This window comes from Antechinus flavipes, chromosome 1 (assembly GCF_016432865.1).
Source record: "Antechinus flavipes isolate AdamAnt ecotype Samford, QLD, Australia chromosome 1, AdamAnt_v2, whole genome shotgun sequence".
Lineage (NCBI taxonomy): Eukaryota > Metazoa > Chordata > Mammalia > Dasyuromorphia > Dasyuridae > Antechinus > Antechinus flavipes.
The window spans coordinates 285,337,994-285,361,590 of NC_067398.1; positions in this window are offsets into that span (position 1 = coordinate 285,337,994).

Genomic DNA, 23,597 nt, shown 5'->3' on the forward strand with positions numbered 1-23,597 from the left:
ATAGTGGAGAAGATGCACTGGCAGCAGAACAGGATCCATGTCTGACCCCCAGCTGGCTGAATGGGACTCTTGTCTCAAAGCATCCAGCAACAAGCAAGTAATTCCAGAGACTTTTATAGGGTTCCAGAGATCAGGGAAACAAAGGCAAAGGGGGAGAAACATATAGTATATCATAATTTCAGAAAGGAAATAAATTCTGATAAGTTGGAAGTGAAGAAGGTGGTCAAGTAGGAAACAGGAAGTCTGGGCCAGGAATTGCCCAAGCTTTTGAGATAAAGCATCTGGAGTTTTTGACTCCTTGTAATGCCAGAGTGGCCAGACCTCCACAGCCCTAATTATCTCAGTCCTGATGACTAGGAAGGAGGGGTTGCCACCAGGTAAACTGAGGCTTTTGGGATAAGAATTCACTATTTGATAAAAACTTCTGGGAAAATTGGAAACTTGTTTGGAAGAAAGTAGGCATTGACCCAAACCTAACACCACATACCAAGATCGAGTCGAAATGGGTTCATGATCTAGACATAAAGAATGAGACCATAAATAAATTAGAAGAGCATAGGATAGTTTACCTATCAGATTTGTAAAGGAGGAAGAAATCTGTGACCAAAGAAGAATTAGAGATCATTACTGATCACAAAATTGATAATTTTGATTATATTAAGTTAAAAAGGTTTGTACAAACAAAACTAATGCAAATAAGAAGGGAAGCAATAAACTGGGAAAACAGTTTTTACATCCAAAGGATCTGATAAAGGCCTCATTTCTAAAAGATGTAGAGAATTGGCTCAAATTTGTAATAGTGAAACCATTCTCCAATTGACAAATGGTCAAAGGATATGAACAGACAATTTTCAGATGATGAAATTAAAAACTATTTGTAGTCACATGAAAAGGTGCTCCAAATCACTATTGATCATAGAAATGAAAATTAAGACAACTCTGAGATACTGCTACACACCTGTCAGATTGGCTAAGATGATAGGAAATGATAATGACCAATGTTGGAGGGGATGTGGGAAAACTGGGATACTGATACATTGTTGGTGGACTTGTGAACGGATCCAGCCGTTCTGGAGAGCAGTTTGGAACTATACTCAAAAAGTTATCAAATTGTGTATACCCTTTGATCCAGCAGTGTTTCTACTGGGATTATATCCCTAAAGGAGGGAAAGGGACCCACATGTGCAAAAATGTTTGTGAGCCTGTAATGTCCGGGCTAGTTCTCTGAAGGTACTCAGGATCAGTCAGTCAGGATCAGTCAAAATCCTTGGTCTTTAGGAGGAGAAGTGAAGGAGCTGCCACTGGGCTCATTAAAGATGAAGCCTTGACTCTTGAGTTTGGAGCCTGAAGTCTTCTCTCTTCAGCGTGCTACAGCAGAGAGGCTGATCTCCCTCCCTCAGCCTTCCAATCCTTGCCTACGATTATCTCACTACCATACATTTAGCAAGCCCAATTGGGAGGAGAGCCATCACATCACTATATCATCTAAGTATATACTTATAGAACCATTATCTCACATTGAGTAGTACACCTTTTCCAAGTTCCAGTCCTCTACAGCAGCCTGCTTTGTAGTGGCAAGAAATTGGAAACTAAGTGGATGCCTGCCCATCAATTAAAGAATGACTGAATAAATTATGGTATATGATTGTGATGGAATATTATTGTTCTGTAAGAAATGACCAGCAAGATGATTTCAGAACGGCCTGGAGAGACCTACATGAACTAATGTTAAGTGAAATGAACAAAACCAGGAGATCCCTATATAGGGCAACAAGAAGACTATACAACAATCAATTCTGATGGACGTGGGTCTCTTCAACAATGAGATGATTCAAACCAGTTCCACTTGTTCAGTGATGAAGAGAACCATCTACACTCAGAGAGAGAACTGGGGGAACAGAGTGTGGAACACAACATAGCATTCTTTCTCTCTGTTATTTGCTTGCATTTTGTTTTGTTTCTGTTTTTCTTTTTCTTTCTTCTTGATCTTATTTTTCTTGTGCAGCAAGATAACTGTATAAATATGTATACATATATTGGATTTAACATGTATTTTAATATATTTAACATGTATTAGACTACCTGCCAGTTAGGGGAGAGAGTGGAGAAAAGGAGGGGAAAATTTGGAACAAAAGATTTTGCAAAGGTCAATGTTGGGAAAATTACCCATGCATATGTTTTGTAAATAAAAAACTTTAATTAAAAAAAGAAAGAAAGAAAGAAAGAAATTGAGTCAGAAAGAAATTCATGGAAACTGAAGCATAACAATTTTTCTTTTTTTTTTTTTTTTTTTTGGTGGGAAGGAAAGAAATAAGTTTAGTTTTCTACATTTTTTTATTTTGTTGAAGTGGAGATAAAATTATACTGTTAGTGATTCTTTAAAAATGAATGAATGGTCAATGTCACAATAAAATGAATGTCAAATATCTGGAAAAATAACTAAATTGTTTCATTTTTCTTTTTTCCCCTCCAACTCACCCTATATATTGTTACTTGCTTAATCTTGCTAAAATACCCTTTGATTATCTCATTCCTTTTCTCAGCCATTTTAATGGCTCCCAATTACCAATTAAGGCAGGTAGGTGACAATATAAGGAGTACCTAAACTGGAATCAGTAAAATATGAGATCAAATCTAGTCTCAGACACCTAATAGCTGTGTGATCCTGAACAAGTATGTAACTCTATTTGTCTCAGTTTCCTCATCTGTAAAATGAACTGGAAAAGAAAATGACAAGGATTGAAAAAGGTTTCAATGACAGTTACCAATAATAGGATAAAATCTGAACTCCTTATCAGGGGCACAAGGTTCTGCAAATTCAGGTCCCAACCTACTTTGTCAGCCTCACATCTATTTCTACTAATTTTCTATGTGAATTTTCTTCAGTCTGGCTAACCTATTCATTTCTCAAAAATTTCTGGTTTAGTCTGGGCCCTATCATTCAGATGATATTTTGGCCTAAAACAGTCATATTAAAATCTTTCCCATTTTTTAGGATTCAGTTTAAATCCCTTCCCCTGCCTTCATTAAATCATGCCCCAATCTACAATAATTTCTCACTTTTAGCAACTTCCATACAATAGAATCACAGAATCTAGGAATTGGAAAAGATCTCAGAAGTCTTGTATTCCATCTGATATCTGAATTCTGACTGTCCTATAGGTATCTCAAAATCAGCAGGTTCAAAATGAAATTATCATTTATTCTCTAAACCTCATCATTGCTGTTGAGTAACCAATATTTGTAATCTCAAATCTATCCTCAACTCTAGTTGAAAGAAATAGATGCCTTGTAATATTCTTTACTAATATTCCTAACCCTAACCCTAAACATGTTCCTATAATCTGTAAAATCATTAGACACTTAATGATTTGCTCTCCAATTATCAGCACAGAGCAGATGAAATATTTAGAATAGATCTATAAATTCCTTTCCAGTTCTTAATTCCCATGAAAAACTTTTTTTTTCCTTCAAGACCATTTCTTTAAAAAGTTAATGAACATTTTAAGAATGTATGTTAAATGTTTAGTGAATACTTGCTAGATAAATGAATACATGAATATTCTTCAATTCTGTACACATTCAGAATCTTTCCTTGGGTAGATGAGATTTATAAATGATTTTCCTTTGCTGTCTCCTATTCTTCATCTACATCTATTATTTCTTTATAATTTACCTTGTTTGATATAGAGCTAGATTCCTCAAATATTATGAATAAATTAAACTTTTGTAAGTCAACCAACATTTAAATGAACCAGAGGATTTCTCTATTTAAAGGAATTCCCCTTGAAAGAAATAGATACCTTGTAATATTAATCATCTTGTTGTACCAAAGTTCCCTCTTAATGTTGTGACCCAGTTTCTCCAATTGTCCTATTTAGTTATTCTGCCTCAGGTTAGAACCTTTCCCTCTTAATGTTTGATGAGATAAAGATCTACCTCAGTTGCTCTGCCCCAAAACCCCAGGCTATAATCATTCCCTCTTAAATAGTTGATGAGATGAAGGTTTTATATCTTTAGGTTATAGACATTCCTTCTTAATGTTTGACAGGATAAAGGTTTATCCATTTTAGATGTCATTAGAATATCAGTAACCTCCCTCCATTGTGTCATCCTAGGGGTCTCCCCCCATTAGGTTATCCCCATCCAGGTACCTCCCCCATTGTGTCGTTGTTCTTGTTATCCCATCAAAGGCTTGCCCTCTGAGTACTTCATGGCTGGATTCTTTGAGATGATAATCTCGTCCAGCCCTGGGATCAAGAGCCATCTGGTCCCAATATCTCTCTCCATTTAATAAACTATTGAATTGGTCTCTAACCTCTATCTTGCTCAGTTTCTTGGGCATTACAATCTGTCCTGAATTTACCTGTCTTATAAATCTGAGTTTTCATAGACTGAATATTCTTCAATTCATTTTTTCTGTATAATTATAAAATTCAAAATATTCACTTATCTATAATGTGTTTAAGTCTGATGTGTCCAAAGCAGAACTCATTATTCTCCACCCTTCCCCCCAAATCAACTCTTCTGGCTTGACTTTTTTTTCATGAGAGCACCATTTTTCCAGTCACTGAGGTTTAAAACCTAAGAGCAGTCTCAACCTTTCACCTTTATTCACCTTCCATCTCCACATCCAAATTAAGTTTTCTGAATTTCACCTCCTATCTGTCCCCTCTCTTTAATCTTGTTCTAACTGTTATGCTACAATTTCCTTTGGTTATTCTACCTCATTTTCCCTTAATTGTTCTACCTCAACTTCCCTGAATTGTTCTGCTTGGTTGCAACATCCTCACTCCTAATCATTAATACTAATATAACTTGGGGCTAGCTACTCTAAGGTTATAAACTGTGAATGTTAATCCAAATGAGAAAGACCTTCTATCTTAGACAGATCTTCCTGACTACAGATCTTCCCAACTTATCAGAATGTCCGGTGCTCACTCTGCCTTCCCCATTCTGTTATTGTTCTTCCTAATCACTAAACCCTATAAAGAATCTCTGGGACCCCACATTTGATACTGGATATTTGGAGACAAGTCCAATCCAGTCACTTAATCAAACTCTCTAATAAATTAATTATTAAAAACACTTTAATCTCTATCTTGCCTCAGTTTCTCCAGCATTACATAACTATGCTAGTCTGGGCTATTATTGCCTCTCACTTAGACTACTGCAACAGCTCCCAAATTGATCTCCCTGTGACTATATCTGATCTTCTCAATCCATTTTTCACACAGATGCTAAAGTGATATTCATAAGACTCATTTGTAAGACATTCACTGATGGCATTTCCCTGCTCAAGAAGTTTTAGGCTCTCCCTGATATGAAGTCTAACCTAGTCCATCCTGTCTGGATTGTCAGGAATGAAGTGACTTTAACTGAGTTCACCCTGCTTCCATTGTTTACTTTGTCAAGCACAAAAGAAGGCCAAATTCCTGGGACTGTCTTGTCAGCATAACTACATCAAATAAGGAGCCTCTCTTCCTTGTACAAACTAGAGAAACTTCATTATCTTTTATTATCACAGCCTATTTCCTCCAATCCCATCATGCAGTTGCTGACATAGATAAAATACACAGTGAGTTTGATCAGGACTAAGAACTTCCCTAGATTCTAGTTCTTGGTTGTTCCTATCCCCTTTATTCATCACTATTTGTCTGTGATTTTATCTTATCTGTATTTTCTTTAATTCTTTATTATCTCTCCTATCTTTTCTCCCTCAGGAAAAAAAGCTGCTTGAGGGCAATGACAATGACAATGAATTGCATTCATTTCACTAGTATTACAGAGTGAACAATTAACAATGATTGATCAATGTGTTCAGTATTCATTCTACTGTTTTCAATGATATAAAATTCAGGGTATGGGTTGGCAAATGGAGACTTTAGATTGAAATCTTTCTTCCCCTCATGACTTATAAATAAGCAACATATGCCTTTATGTCATTTGAAAGACTGCTTACCTTTTGAAAATAACCCACAGGCACCATTTTAACTGTGTATCAAGTCCTTAGTTAAATATGATCTTTTATATTAAAAAGTAAGAGTGACATATAAATAGTATTCTGAAATATTGAAAACAGATGAAATAATAAATGGGGAAAGTAATACAAGGGAAATTTTCATCATCTCATTTTACCCCTCCCTCATAAGAAAACTTGTTCATTTTTTTCAGTGATGCTTAAGAATGGGTTTTTGAATTTGTATCCCCAGCATAGTTCTGTCACAGTACACTCTTAATAAGTGTTTATCAATTGCTGCTGAAGATTTTTGTTACACATTTTAGTTATGTGAAAAATAATGCTCTTTTTGGGAAGGGCAGAGATGCTAAGTAAACACCAGTCTCTTCACACCATCCCCCAAAATTGCAAGTTCAATCAATTCAATGAAACCATCTAATAATTAAGAACAATGGATTTAAAATTTGACCAAAAAACTATACAATTTATTGAAGTGAATTAACTTGTCAATTGATTTAAATTAACCAAAACATTAATTTGAAACATAAACTTAAAAAAAAAATTAGTAAAACAAAATGGATCCCCGATTTCAAAAAAGTATCAAAGCATCCTGGGGAGTTCTTAATCTAATTCATCCTTAAATAAAAAAGATTCTTTATAATTTTAATGTTTAGGAGGACATCAAGCCTCTGCATAACCCCGCCCCCCACCACCTCCACACACCCACCCCAAATGAAAGAATATCATAAACTCACTTTTTGAGCAGCCCATTGCACTTTTGGAGAGTTCTGTCACTTAATACTGATGTGACCTTGCAAGAAGTTGTTTAGTCCTCACTTGTTATATTTGACAAATGACATTTGACAATTTGGGGATTCTATTAAGGACTTTTATTGTGCTGTTTTTCTTTTTTATAATATGAAGGTTCTCTCTGGAAGCAGGTTTCTTGGAGAGGTTTCTGGAGGCAGCCTCAGTTTCAGTTAAGACTAATGAGCACCCAAATGCAGCCAGGTGATAAAAGTTCTGATCTTTTATTGTCTCCAATATAGTCCGGTTAGTTTTCTTAGAGGCTTCTCTCTCTCTCCTTGGTTCTAAGAGCTCTTGCAGCTTTGTCCTTTGCTTCTGCCTCTGCTTTCTTCAGCCTCCAGCCAGCACCAAGGTGAAAGTTGTAATGAATCTTTCTTGCCTCCAAGAGAGGGCTTCTGGCTGAACTCACTTGACATTCCCCTCTCAATCTAATTCAGCTGAACTCCCTTGACTGGCTCATTGAAGCTCTATTTATGCTCCTTCTCCGAGAGAGTGGGATTATGGGTTTCCTCCCAGAGTGCTTTCTGGCCCTAATTGCTTCTTGCTTATATGAGCTCTCTAAAGGTATGAATACAAGCATTGTTTTTATCAGTTCTACTTAATACCTTGTTTCTTCTGGCCCATATCTCCTTGTAAGATCAAATCAATCATAATGAAACATGCTAAATTAGATAATTATTGTCTCTATCAACTCTAATGACTTAACAGTTTGTAAAGATTCCAACACTATATAATTCTATGATCCTAGTTGCCAGGAGGTTTTCTTTATACTGAAGGTAAAATCTGCCTTTCTGCATCTTTTAGTCATTTTTTTTTTCTATTCTCTGGAGCCAAATAGAACAATCCCGATGTAATTCAGACCAGACTCTGGATACTACATTCATTATCTCTTAAATATACATTGAAGGTTTTTTTATGGCAGTATCAATTTCAGCATCTGATTTTTTTTCCATTGAGGTTTTTATCCTCTAAGATTAAAATCTTGTGGTTGGAGACTTAGTTAATTTTTGGAAAATGCATGTCATCACCATTAAAAAATCCCATACAGGGCTGTCATATTTAACAAAAATGAAGCTAAAGTGTCAAATTCCCTTGGCTTCTTCATAGAGTATTAAAAGACATGAAATAAGATCCAGACAAAATAATTTAATGACGGTAACATTGTCAATCTACCAGATAACAAATGCAAGAGCTGCAATATGACATGAAACATTTATAAAAGGGATGAAAAGAATAACTTTAAGATTCTTGTTTGCTAGTCATTTAAATTTTTCTAAATAAAATCACAATGCTGAACTTCATTTCTTGATAAGTTCAGAAGGCATATAATAACTCACTAACAGAAGATTTCTCTTTTCATCTAAGAAATATTTTGCTTCCTTTTGTTTATGATGAAATCAATGAACTGATTATCAAGAGGTAAAAAAATCTTAACTTAGCACTTTGTTTTCAAGTGAATTGAAAGATGTTCTTAAGGATTATCAAAAGATCAGACCTTTAAAGATCTTAATGATGAGAACAATACAGCCTCACCCAGAAGAGCATCTACATTCCTTGGGAAAGACTCTCTTCCCACACATTATGCACCTTTTGGATGCAAAACCTACATTCCCTGGGAAAGACTCTCTTCCCATACATTATCTCAAGTATGCACCTTTTGGATGCAAAACCTACATTCTCTGGGAAAGATTCTTTTCCCACACCCTATCTCAGTATGTTCCTTTCAGATGCAAAAGCCAAATTGTTTTGTTTCTGTATAAAAGTAAGCCCTGAGAAAATGACTCTTTGCAATTCTTTGACATTGCCCACCAAGTGAACATCTTGGTGTCTCTCTCTTTAATAAAGTGCCTTTTCTTATCACAGCCTTTTGTGTAACATTTCTCCCTGTGAACCCACCCTAACTTGATGTTCTGGAGAAGTAGGAGACCAACCCATATTCCTGCCACAATCAGCCATTATATATATAAAAATATATAAATTATAAATTATAAAAGAGAGAAATAAAAGTATATATCAAAATATCCATTTGTATAAGAGAAAAGAAATAGAAACAAAATAGGGGTTCAATGATTAGAGAATGGCTGAAAAACATGATAGCACATAAATGGGAAAGTATATCTTGTAGTTGGAAAAGATAAATATGAGAAATTCAAAGAAACATGGGAAAATTTATATGAATCAATTCAAAAAAAAAAAAAAACCAAACAAACAAACAAATAAGCAGAATCAAAAGAACAATGATACAGAACTATAAAAATGTAAATCATCCTAAATTGAACTTTAAGAAAATGAAAAAATGTCCTAGAAGAAATAACCCGAAACATAATTCACTCCTCACAGCATAAAGCTAAAAGGGAATGATGTGTATCTGACCAGATATATTAGATGTTTCTACTTAATTGTTTCTTTTTACCATGTCAATGTAGATGGCAATAAAATGACTATAATATTAAGACAATAGTTGCCAACAAAAATTAAAAGTAATTTTAATTATTTCTTCCCCTTGATCAACATGTGATAAAGTTATAAAGCCGCAATATGTATACCAGAAGTCAAATACGCTTTCAAAAGAAAAACCAAAAAAGACAAGCAAATATTCGTAACAAATGTCAAAATAATCAATCAACATTCTGTGGCTTTTTTTCAAACTGTCAGCAATCTATTAAGAGTTGTTCAATATATACCTTGATATGAACTTGGATAAAAACCTCAAATATGATCCTTCAATCAGAATTCATAGGAATTTTTTTCTTCCCTTATATTGAACCAAAATCTATCTCTCTGCAATTTCCACCTATTATTCCTACTTCTGCTCTCTGTGAACAGAAAAAAACCCCAAAACTTTAATATAATTATGAAGAATATTTTGTTGTATTAAGAAATTATTATTATGAGAAATTCAGAGAAGTCTAAGAAGATTTATATTAATAGATGCAAAGAGAAATAAACAGAACCAACAAAATAATACAAAATGATAGCAACATAAATCATGAAAAGGAAATTGATTCTGAATAACCAACAACCTAATAGATTTTGTGCCCCAGACACAAAAAAATCTTTGAAATTCTGTCACTTAATTATTTCCTTTTACAGATAGCTAAAATGAAGCTTGGAAAAGTTAAACCCATAAAAATACTAAGTAGCAGCAGAGTCAGCATCCAAATCCACATCCTCAAACTCCAAAATCAAGGCTTATTTAACTTTTATTATGTGTATTTTTTAGTACATAACCTATGATTTGAATGAATTCATAAATTAATTTCTTATCAAATTTGTTGAAGACACAAAGCTAAGAGACTATTCTAATGAACTAGAATTATAGGTCAAACCTAATAAGAGGAAACAGAAAGAAATATAAAGTCCTGGACCTGAGTTCAAAAACTCACAAGTACAAGATGAGGATGTTATATCTAGACAATAGCCTTTGTGGAAAATATATAGATTTATTTCTTTGTTAACTTCAAGATCGATTATGTCAACCTTACAGTGTGGCTGTCAAAGATGTTTGTATAGTATTTTTATTATTTAGTCATTTTTCAATCGTCTAATTCTCTGTGACTCCATCGGGGGTTTTCTTGGCAAAGATATTAGAGTGTTTTCACATTTCCCACACTAGCTCATTTTACACATGAGAAAACTGAGGTGAACAGGATTAACTGACTTGTCCAGGGTCACACAGTTGGCAAGTGTATTAGGCCAAATTTTAATTCAGAATTATGAGTTTGCTAGACTTCAGGTCCAGCACCTAGCTGCCCTGATTATTTGATATTCCTACTATATCAGAATACAGTAGTTAAAACACATGTGGAATACTGTTCTAAATTCTTGATACTACATTTTAGAATAGACATATACAAGCCATAGAGCATCCAGAATAGGTTAATCAGGTCAGTGAGAAAACTAAAGATGAAATGTAGTAACTATATAAGGAAAGTAGGTATACTTAGTTTTGAAGAGAGAAGATGACAGGAAAATATAGCTGTCTTTAAAGGACTTTCATAAGAAGGAGGAATGTTCTACTTTAACTTAAAGAACAAAAGTAGGAACAACAGCAAGAAGTTGCAGAAAAAAATCTATAAAACTTAGGGAAACTCCCCCAAAATTAGAGCTACTACAAATTACAATTATTTGGAAAAAAAAAAAAAAAAAAAAAAAAAAAGCTCAATATTTTCCTTGATTGGAAGCTTTGGCCAGAGTTGTGGAAAGGATTTTTATAAGGTATGGTTGGACTAGATGGCCTCTATGGTAGTAATTACCACAACAAAGATTTATTTAAAACATTTAAGGTGTGAAAAGCATTTTACAAATATTATGCCATTATCTCAGTTTTCTCATCTGTAAAATAAGCTAAAGAAGAAAATGACAAACCATTCCTGGATTTCTTACAAGAAAATCACAAATGGAGTCACAAAGAATGGTCACTGATAACAATGGATGTGTGCATTTGTGTATATGTATATACATTCATACATGTACATCTTTATAGTTATAATTATTAAATTCATAATTAAAAAGAAAACTTTTTAAAAAGTAACTAAAAAAATGCAGTGTTACATATGGGCTTTGAAAATATAGCCTAATGATTATGAAACATTCTCTGAACAAGCATGGGATCAGATATGTGGACAAAATCAGTCTCTAAAGAGCTTTCTCATTACAGACTCTTCGCAAAATAGTAAGCTCTAGTCATATGAAATCTGCCTCAAGAACTACCTCAATCACATTTCTTGTGAGGAAAGTTTACATTTCATATTCTTCCTCAGTCTGCTTTTCTGCAAGTTGGTACTGTCAAACTATTAGGAGACACCCTGTATTTCCCAGTTATAGCAAGCTGTATCCTAAGTTTGGCATGATTACGATCCTTTGTACTCACCCTCTGAATGATTTCAGCCACAGCAAAATTCCAGGATTATTTCTGGTCATGAAGCCTTGCTATAAATTGCTATAAATGACACATTGTTGCTGTTACCCCTCATTGTCAAGGCTACAGCTCATTGCATAAACATTTGTTTAAGTATTGAGATCTCACCATGCTAAAATGGATCCCCTCCCACTAGAGACAGAACTCCAGCACATGTTCCTTGCTTGCAAGTCATTTCTCTCACTTTGAAATTAAACTTTTATTTAATTCCTGACTCTCCTGTCTCAAGTCTACTCTGTTTGGCTATGGCCAACCACAGGTTAGGGACTGGTTCTGGTCACAAAGGGGAAATCTTCTCCTTGGGAAACCTAGATAATAAAAACCTTATTCTTACTCTGAGAACAAATCAAACTACCAAGAGGCACCAAAGTAATACAATCATAGGAATTAATGCTGTAAAGAACCTTTGGGATCCTATAACTCATCTTCCTTAATTCACAAATTATAAAACTGAAACTCCCAAAAAGTTAAAATTATTTTCCTGAGATTACACAAATATTAAGAAGCTTTACTCCCAAGTCCAATTTGTTTTTTCACCATAACAGTATTCAAACATATCAACACCTCTAACACTCCTTTTACTTCCATAAATATCACCAGAAAAGTGTTAGAATCCTAGTGTTAACTCAATGGAATTGATACAGTGCTTATTGGTTCACACATTAGAGCAAATCCTTACAAGGTGTTAAGTCATTAGTATTGACAGAAACAATGCTTGAGTTTACACCTTTGAGAATTCACACATTGACTCACACATTGGAGTTCACAAGTATAGGAGATACACAGTCAACAAAGTTATTGTGAATTCACACCTCCCATAATCCCACTCTAAGAGGAGGAGTCAACCTTTGAGTTCACACCTCTAAAAAAGTATAAAAAGGAGCTGAATTAGTGAAGTGAGTCAGTTTGGAAGATTGCCAGGAATCGGGAAAGCTAGCCAGGCCCAAGGAAAGAGGCAAGACTTGGAAGGAGAAAATAAATATTTGGATTTTATCAGCTGGCTGCATTTTGAGGGGATTATTGATCTGAACTGAAACTAAGGCTGCCTCCAGAAAACCTCCCCTAGAAATCTGCTCCCAAAGAGAACCATTATATATTATATAAAAGAAAAAGAACACTACAGAAAAGCAACCTTAATAACACAGTGTGGCAAAAGGCAAGCTTTGTGTTATCCTGGTATTAGTAGTAATTGTAGGAATTGTTAGCCTTAGACATAGTCCTAATAATACTGCTAATAAGTACAATTTAGGATGAGCTGGTTTTGGAAAAAGTGTGAAAATCAGGGCTTTTATTTCAGTGAAATGTTGCTTAAGTCACCAACATCTTTTGCTATCCAATTCACACTTAACATAATAATCAAGCATTTCTCCCACCAAAAAAGCAAAATATGACAAAGACTATGTGGAAAACAAAGTACATTGAAAATATGCATTTCTTCAACAAAATGAGGCAGAGAAAAATTAAAAATCATTTCAGAGAAGTTCATTTTTCAGAGAAAGAATAAAAATAATTTTCATTAATCAGTCTGATATCAGGTATCTAATGAGAGAAATCATCATGGATTATTTCAATTCAAAGTACAAAGTGTTCCCAAAGTCTAAAAAGTAGGTAGAGCCCTCAGTATTCAAAACCTTACTATATTTAATAATATGCTCCATAGAGAAACCTGGGCAGGTAACTGGTATTAATAAGGCCTAAGAAACGAATAACTGAGATAAATGTCAGAAGGAGTCATCTAATATGACAACATTAAATGTTCCGGTAGTTATATAAATAGAGCTATACAAATTCAAAAATTAGAATAATAATGACAATAATGATGGTGGCAATGATGACACCATAAATTCCCAGATTCATCTATCATATTTCAAAATACAGTAGAAATATCATTCAATGTACAGATAAAGAATCTCAGTTCAAATCCCATTTCTTTTACTTACTGATGATGTGAGCTAAACTAAGTCATTTAATCAAATGAATTCTGTTTTCTCATCTGTCAAATGAGGGAGGAGGCTTGGATGACAATACCTTTGAGGTCCATTCTCACAGCATCTTCTATGAGGCTATACTCCTATGATTCTGTGTGTAGTCACTGATTTTACCTACCCAAATGCTGATTTTGAAAGTATTTCTAAAATTTCCTAGGAACAACAACAAAAAAAGAGACAAGGAAGGTTGTTGATTAACAAACTAAGAGCTAAAAGCTTATTAGCATGGCAGGAGCTGATGAGGTGACCTTTTCTTATGAAGTAATTCTTTCAAAGGTAAAGCTGCCTAGCTGTCCTGAGCAGGCAAATGTGAAAAGATTTTCCTGCAGATAGTGGACAATAGGCCTTTTAATAGACTGACTGTGTGTGTTGGAGGTGGGGGAGAGAAAGGTTCAATTGTCAGGAATATGACCAATTCTTTGGCTTTATTAAAAACAGTATTAATCAGTTTTTCTTCCCCTGGAAAAGCACCATTATTTCAAGTATTACATCTAGGTAAACAATACAGCCCAACTTAAATTAGATCCACACAATCAAGTTACTTGTTATTATACTTTCTCTTACTTTTTTTCCTAATTTTCTCACTGAAATAGAAGCAAAGTATTTAGCTGCCACAAAAGTAGGAGAAATGAGGGGTAGAGAAGGGAAAAGGGGTAACAATGCACTTTATGTTGAAAATAAGTAATATTTTTATATAAAAATCTTTCATGAAATCTTAAAAAATCATTGAAAGATCACGTAACATATTTCTGCTCTTAATGAGTAAACTTATTTCATCTTTCTCAGACAGAAATACAGTGAAATGCCACTTAGAGAACTCTGAAACATAAGCTTTTAAAATATCTCATTACTGAGAATGAAAAATAAGACCATGAAATTCAACAAGATCTCACAGCTTTTGATGTGTAGGTTACATAGAGCCACACTCAGATCTCACATCAAGCTTCAGAGACTGGACTACCCTTGTGCAAATTACAAGAATAAAACAAAGGATGGTCATGTACATAATTAAACATTATAATTTTTATCTGAAAGTAGTAACAAAATAAAACATTCCTTCAAAAAGGAGTTGCAATTTAGAGGGAAACAATTCACTGTAATCCATATCAGTCCTAACAGACCTGCTCTCTTTCCTTGCTGGGTCTCTCATTGGACTTTATCACCTTGCTTTAGCTGCCTTCTCATTTTCTTTGGTCTCCTTTTCTCATTATTCTCAGATCTCCATTTTGAAGAAGTAGCCAAGCTGAACATTCTTCATTTCCCTTCTGATGCTGCTTCTGAATTTCCAAACTTCATCACCATGCTCCTACAAGGATAACTTTCTTCTCCCCTTTCAATCTTATATATGTATATATATGTGTGTGTGTGTGTGTGTGTGTATATATATATATATAGTTTTCCCATTAGAAAGTAAGCTTCTTGAGGGCAGGGATTATCTTTCTTTCTTTTTTGCTTTTATTTTTATCATTCCTTCCTAGTGCTGTATTACTAACTTGATTTCACTACCCTAGGACTTAAAGTACAATCCTTCTCCTGTCCCTCACCCCATCATTACAATATGTATACACGCATACATATACACACAAATACAGTAAACCCACTTGGGATGCAACCCATACCTTTAGACTCAGATATATATAGATGTGTGTGTGTGTGTGTGTGTGTGTGTGTGTGTGTGTGTAAAATATGTATATATGTGTGTGTTTGTATTGTATATAATTTAACTTGGGATATAATTTGGGGATACCATGATAAAAATTTAGTAGTAATCTTTGACAATTTGAAGGAAAAAAAAGTCCCTCAAAAAGAACTTTGAAAAGTAAAAATCTCTGAGTAATTAGGTAGTCACTGAAAAACTGGGGAAAAGGAACGGCAACAAATATGTCTTCCCTTTAGAAAGATGTAATGCCTGTTCAAAAGTTATATGTCTGTTTATAAAAGTGTTTATATCTATATGCATAGGTACATAGATACATACATATGTTCACACATATTCATTTACAGATTCTTTTATTTACTTTGCATATCCAGTATCATTTTTTCCCTTATTATTTTCTTATCACATCCCTAAACGATGAAGAGAGAGTTTGGTAAAACAGCATCATAAACAACATGATGGATTTAAATAATAAAAAAGGGAAATCTGTTCCAGAGCAACTTTTGGCAAGACATAACACTGATAGATCAATGTTTCAGTGAATTAGAAGACAAAAGGATAGTGTATTCATGTCAAGTCCATATTCTGTTGGTTTTAGTCTATTGTTTTAATCAGGTCCAATTCTTCATGATCTCATCAAGACATTTTTGGTTTTTGGTTTTTTTGGCAAAGATATTAGAATGGTTTGACATTTTCTTTTTCAGCTTATTTTACACAAGAGGAAACTGAAGCAAACAGGGTTAAGTGACTTCCCTAGGAACAAACAGCTAATAAGTGCATGAGATCAGATTTGAACTCAAGAAGGTGAATCTTCCTGACTTCATACCTAGCACATTAACCATTGTGCTACCTAGCTGCCCATCAACATTTTATCTTAGCACAGTGCTAACCCTAAGAAACAATGACTGAAAGGAGCCATTTAAAAAGAGAAAAAACAACATATACATATACATATAGAGATTCTTTTATTTGCTTTGTAACATGGCTAATATAGAAATAAGTTTTGCATGAGTTGATATTTATAAATGATATATTGCTGACCTCAAGAGGTGAAGAAGGGATGGAGAGAGGGGGAAAATTGAGAACTCAACTTTTTAAAAATCCATGTTAAAAAAAATTTTACATGTGATTAGGAAATCGTTAAATTAATAAAATTGCTGATTGAATATTAATAGATGAACATGTTAATAATGTACCAAACACAACCATAATGCTTTCTGTCATAAGCACATGGTACATCATGAATAAAACATGAATCACAAATTAAGCTGAAAAGGACCGAAAAGGACTAGCTGAGGTCATGTAGGCAGAAGCAGAACTTGAACTCACGCCTCTAATTCCAGAACCATTACTCTTTCCAATAGATCATGCTGCAGTGAGGATAAATTTGCAGTGATCCTTTGCACTCTTGCTCTGATCTCCTTATTGTCAACTAAACACATTTGCATGTTAGCTAGCTGAGTTTAGTAGTGCAGTTTGTGGGCTTTCCCTGGGATGCAACCTATGCCTTCAGTCTTCTTATCAATTAACTGACTAGCTAGTACTCAAGTAAAATTGTTCCCTCAAAAGAAATGCATCTTCACTTTATCATTACATTAAAATATTTTGTAAAACAATTATTTTCTAGAATTCTCAAGACTTTTATCAAGGAAAATGAATGATTCCAAAGTTCTTTTGATTTGGTTTTATGACATAAACACAAATATACTGTGTTGCAAATTTAATCTCACTTTGCAAAAATGTGTTGGTTCTACAATTCACATTCCTATATCAGTGTAATTTTTCCTCCTATAACAAGGACTTCAGTTAATCTTAGGAAACAGCTGCATAATTGAGTTGATAGTAGAGTATAAAAAGGGTTTGTGGAAAGAAAAAAAGTAGGGAAAGAATCTCAATTAATCATAATTTCCCTTGATTGATTTGGGGAAAATTACTGTTTCCATGGAAACTTCTCTGGGATAGGAGTTTTTAATATGTTTTTGTCATTAAACCCTTTGTTAGTCTGGTGAAGTCAGAACAATGCTTTTAAAATGCAGAGGATGACAAAGTAAACCAATTATATTGAAATAAAATCATGTTTCCCCCCCCATTCAAATTCATAGCCTCCCTGAAATCTATTGTAAAATCCTGCTTCAGAGGACTAATGGCAGATATATTCTTGCCTCTTTTAGACAGAGATATTACATTTAATCTATTCTTTCCCTCTTTCTTTGTTTCAGATGAATATAATAGCATCCCAGAACAAGGGAACATGCATGAAATTTCAGTAGTCCTTTGGGGAAGATACATGATGATCTTCTAGTTCATTTGACTAAAATAATATTTGCTGAGTTATGGGCCCCTGCGAAAAGGGAGTACTGAGGCCACCTCAATCTTTGATGCACAATAAGTTTTCTGCCACATTGCAGAACTGTCGTTGTTGAGCAAGAAGCAATGATTTGTGATCATAGGAATGAGTATTGAGCCAGAGGATCGCAGCTAGTTGCTCATGAGCAGAGATGTCTTGACAGGGCCTCTCACCTGTAAGTGAATTGCTAAATTGCTGAATTGGCTCTCCTCCCATTGGCAGATATCATGCATACACAAAGCCCACAAGCTGCTTCTCTGAATGGTGATTGGAGATTACCTATTGTTCATGTGCTGATCATGCTTGCAAAAATATATGTCAACAAGGCTGTACAGCATAATAAACTGGAGCTCTTTTCACAGTCTATGAGACTCTCACCTTATTCATCTTGCCTCTGAGATCAAAGGGCTCATATGCTTTGAGCTCTTAAAAGATGGCCCCAACAAATATTGAACCCAGTAGTGTTGTGGTTCAGTCATTCCAATCATGTCCAACTCTGCATGACCCTATTTAATGTTTTCTTGGTAAAGATACTGGAATGTTTTGCCATTTCTTTCTCCCGTTAATTTTACATATGGCAAATGAGAAAAACAGGGTTGCATGACTTATTCAGGGTCACAAAGCTAGAAATTATCTGAGACTGGATTTGAATTCATATCTTCCTGATTCCAGACCCAGTGTTCTATGCACATTGCCACTTAGTTGTCTTGTGCATCAATAGCTATATGGCATAAAGAGTAGAAAACATAAATATCAAATTACTCAACTGAAAGCAATTTAAAAAAACATATAAACATGAATTCAGAAAACAAAAGTATAGATACTTTAGTTTTATACTTTAGATCCCTTTAATCAGCTACTGGAAATAAAAGTTAGAATACTAAAGAAATACAAGGATTCAAAGCAGGACAAATGTCAATCAACTTTAAAAGATTACAACAAAAGCTGAGGAGGAAAGATATCTGAGGCAACACCAAACTTCAAAAGGAGGACAAAGTGGATAATTTCTTCTGTATGACCAAACAAGTACAACACAATGAAAATATAACTTTGATTATAAAGGAGAAACAAAGTTTTAATATACTCAACCAAAAAAATAACAAATATAAGAGTTCGATTGAGGCAGGTAGCAAATTCTGGTTTCTCTGCAAAAACTTAGAAAGCAAAGATTCATAATTATTGGTTCAAATTTATCCAAATGGCTAAATGAATTCCTATCAAGGCACTTTAACTGCTTTCTCTCATATGATAAACCTGATAAGAGTGGCTGTGACATCTCTACATATTTATCCAATTTATGCAAAATATTCACAGGTTTTGTTATGAGAGAGAGAAAGGAGGGAAATCTATTAAACACAAGAAAACAGAGGAGTCAATGTACAAAAAGAAGTACCTTAAGTATGACAGTGTTTTACCAAGAAGATTGAAGTCATACAAAAATATGTTTGGCAAGGAAGTGAACTTTATCAGATACTGGAAATAATGAATGAAGACATAGAATCATTTAAAGGAATCAAATAAGTTCACATTTTTTGTATGACTTCAATCTTCTTGGTAAAATAATGTCATGAAGCAAGAGATATTCTGGCTGCTGGAAGTTGCCTGTTTGCCTAGGGCTACACTGAAGCACATGGCTGACATTGGATGTTTTGTGTTTGCTTGGCACTACTACATGTAGTAGTTCTCAGAGCTGGAATCTACCCATTTCCCTGATTATGCTAAGGCACAGGGGAGGTCTTGGTGCTGATGTTTGCTTGCTTTACCACCTTGAGGCTCAAGATCTTCTACTGGTTAGCTAAAGTCAGATGTGCAACTAACTTGCTAGGATGCTTCTTATCCTGGACTGCATTCCCCTTTTGACCTTTCTTGCTAATTTTTTTTAGGCTAAAATATTATTTCACCCCCTCTTTTAGCTGATTCTGTTGTTCCAGGATTTATCTTTGGGGACTTTTTATGGTTGCTTAGGGATGAATATAAAAAAATTATATTGATTTATTGCTTATTCCATCATCGCGGCTCTCAGAAATCTACTTTCCAAACCTATATTTCTAACTGCAGCTCCTCCCCATGACTCAAATCCTACATTTTCAAATGTATATTTGAGAATGTATATCCCAGAAACAACTCAAACTCAACATGTAAAAAATTAAAAATCATCTTCTCTCACAGAGTCACAAAAGTACAATAACATTGGGCTTTCTCAGTTTTCCTTTGTAGTACATTAGGACAAAATGGAAAGGACACTGGATTTGGAAACAAAGAATCCAAGTATAAATCATGACTCTGCGATTAGCTAATACTTCATAGGATTTCTGGACTATCCCTTTTTTTTCTCTTTTTTTTCTCTTTTTTTTATTATAATAACTTTTTATTGACAGAACCCATGCCAGGGTAATTTTTTACAACATTATCCCTTGCACTCACTTCTGTTTCGATTTTTCCGCTCTCTCTCTCCACCCCCTCCCCTAGATGGCAAGCAGTCCTATACATGTTAAATATGTCACAGTATATCCTAGATACAATATATGTGTGCAGAACCAAACAGTTTTCTTGTTGCACAGGGAGAATTGGATTCAGAAGGTAGAAATAACCCGGGAAGAAAAACAAAAATGCAAGCAGTTTATATTCATTTCCCAGGGTTCTTTCTTTGGGTGTAGCTGCTTCTGTCCATCATTGATCAATTGAAACTGAGTTAGGTCTCTTTCTCAAAGAAATCCACTTCCATCAGAATACATCCTCATACAGTATCGTTGTTGAAGTATATAATGATCTCCTGGTTCTGCTCATTTCACTTAGCATCAGTTCAAGTAAGTCTCTACAAGACTCTGTGTATCCATCCTACTGGTCATTTCCTACAGAACAATAATATTCCATACCATTCATATACCACAATTTACCCAACCATTCTCCAATTGATGGGCATCCATTCATTTTCCAGTTTCTAGCCACTACAAACAGGGCTGCCACAAACATTTTAGCACATGCAGGTCCCTTTCCCTTCTTTAGTATCTCTTTGGGGTATAAGCTCAGTAGTAGCACTGCTGGATCAAAGGGTATGCACAGTTTGATTACTTTTTGGGCATAATGCCAGATTGCTCTCCAGAATGGTTGGATTCATTCACAACTCCACCAACAATGCATCAGTGTCCCAGTTTTCCCGCATCCCGCCAACATTCATCATTATTTTTTCCTGTCATCTTAGCCAATCTGACAGATGTGTAGTGGTATCTCAGAGTTGTATTAATTTGCATTTCTCTGATCAATAGTGATTTGGAACATTCTTTCATATGAGTGGTAATAGTTTCAATTTCATCATCTGAAAATTGTCTGTTCATAACCTTTGACCATTTATCAATTGGAGAATGGCTTGATTTCTTATAAATTAGAGTTAGTTCTCTATATATTTTGGAAATGAGGCCTTTATCAGAACCTTTGACTGTGAAGATGTTTTCCCAGTTTGTTGCTTCCCTTCTAATCTTGTTTGCATTAGTTTTGTTTGTACAAAGGCTTTTTAATTTGATGTAATCAAAATTTTCTATTTTGTGATCAGTAATGGTCTCTAGTTCATCTTTGGTCACAAATTTCTTCCTTCTCCACAAGTCTGAGAGATAAACTATCCTATGTTCCTCTAATTTATTTATAATCTCATTCTTTATGCTGAAATAATGGACCCATTTTGAACTTATCTTGGTATATGGTGTTAAGTGTGGGTCCATGCCTAATTTCTGCCATACTAATTTCCAGTTTTCCTAGAAGTTTTTGTCAAATAATGAATTCTTATCCCAAAAGTTAGGACCTTTGGGTTTGTCAGACACTAGATTGCTATAGTTGACTACTTTGTCTTGTGAACCTAACCTATTCCACTGATCAACTAATCTATTTCTTAGCCAATACCAAATGGTTTTGGTGACTGCTGCTTTATAATATAGTTTTAGATCAGGTACAGCTAGGCCACCTTCATTTGATTTTTTTTCATTAATTCCCTTGAGATTCTCGACTTTTGTTCTTTGGTATGAATTTTATTGTTATTTTTTCTAGATCATTAAAATATTTTCTTGGAAGTCTGACTGGTATAGCACTAAATAAATAGATTAGTTTAGGGAGTATTGTCATCTTTATTGTATTTGCTCAGACTATCCAAGAGTACTTAATATTTTTCCAATTATTTAAGTCTCACTTTATTTGTGTGGAAAGTTTTTTGTAATTTTGCTCAAATAATTCCTGACTTTCCTTTGGTAGATAGATTCCCAAATATTTTATGCTGTCGACAGTTATTCTGAATGGAATTTCTCTTTGTATCTCTTGCTGTTGGATTTTGTTGGTGATGTATAAAAATGCTGAGGATTTATGAGGATTTATTTTGTATCCTGCTACTTTGCGAAAATTATGAATTATTTCTAATAGCTTTGTAGTAGAATCTCTAGGATCCTCTAGGTATACCATCATATCATCTGCAAAGAGTGATAGTTTGGTTTCCTCATTGCCTACTCTAATTCCTTTAATCTCTTTCTCGACTCTTATTGCAGAGGCTAGTGTTTCTAATACAATATTGAATAATAATGGTGATAGTGGGCAACCTTGCTTCACTCCAGATCTTACTGGGAAAGATTCCAGTTTTTCCCCATTGCATATGATGCTTACTGAAGGGTTTAAATATATGCTCCTGACTATTTTAAGGAAAAGTCCATTTATTCCTATGTTCTCAAGTGTTTTTATTAGGAATGGATGTTGGATTTTATCAAATGCTTTTTCTGCATCTATTGAGATGATCATATGGTTTTTGTTTGTTTGGTTATTGATATAGTCAATTATGCTAATAGTTTTCCTAATATTGAACCAGCCCTGCATTCCTGGTATAAATCTGACTTGATCATGGTGCATTATCCTGGGGATGATTTTCTGTAGTCTTTTTGCTAATATCTTATTTAAGATTTTAGCATAAATATTCATTTAGGAGATTGGTCTATAATTTTCTTTCTCTGTTTTCAACCTACCTGGTTTAGGTATCAGTACCATGTCTGTGTCATAAAAGGAGTTTGGTAGGACTCCTTCATTCCCTATCTTTTCAAATAGTTTATATAGCATTGGGGCCAATTGTTCTTTAAATGTTTAGTAGAATTCACATATAAATCCATCTGGTCCTGGGGATTTTTTCTTAGGGAATTGATTAATAGCTTGTTCTATTTCTTTTTCTGAAATGGAACTATTCAAGCAATTTACTTCCTCCTCTGTTAATCTGGGAAGCCTACATTTTTGGAGGTAGTCATCCATTTCGCTTAAGTTATCAAATTTATGGGCATAAAGTTGGGCAAAGTATCTCCTTATTATTGGTCTAATTTCTTCTTCATTGGTGGAAAGTTCCCCCTTTTCATTTTTAAGACTAACAATTTGATTTTCCTCTTTCCTTTTTCTAATCAGATTTACCAAAGGCTTATGTATTTTATTGGTTTTTTTCATAAAATCAACTCTTAGTTTTATTTATTAATTCAATAGTTTTTTTTAACTTTCAATATTATTAATTTCTCCTTTTAATTTTAGAATTTTAAATTTAGTATTTGAATGGGGATTTTTAATTTGGTCTTTTTCTAGCTTTTTAAGTTGCAAGCACAATTCATTGATGTTCTCTTTCTCTATTTTATTCAAGTAAGCCTCTAAAGATATAAAATTTCCCCTTATTACTGCTTTAGCTGCATCCCAAAAATTTTGGTATGATGTCTCATCATTGTCATTATCTTGAGTGAAATTATTGAATGTGTCTATAATTTGGTGTTTCACCCAATCATTCTTTAAAATGAGATTATTTAGTTTCCAATTACTTTTTGGTCTATTTACACCTAACTTTTTGTTGAATGTAGTTTTTATTGCATCGTGATCTGAAAAAAAAAAAAAAACAACTATTTACTATTACTGCCTTCCTG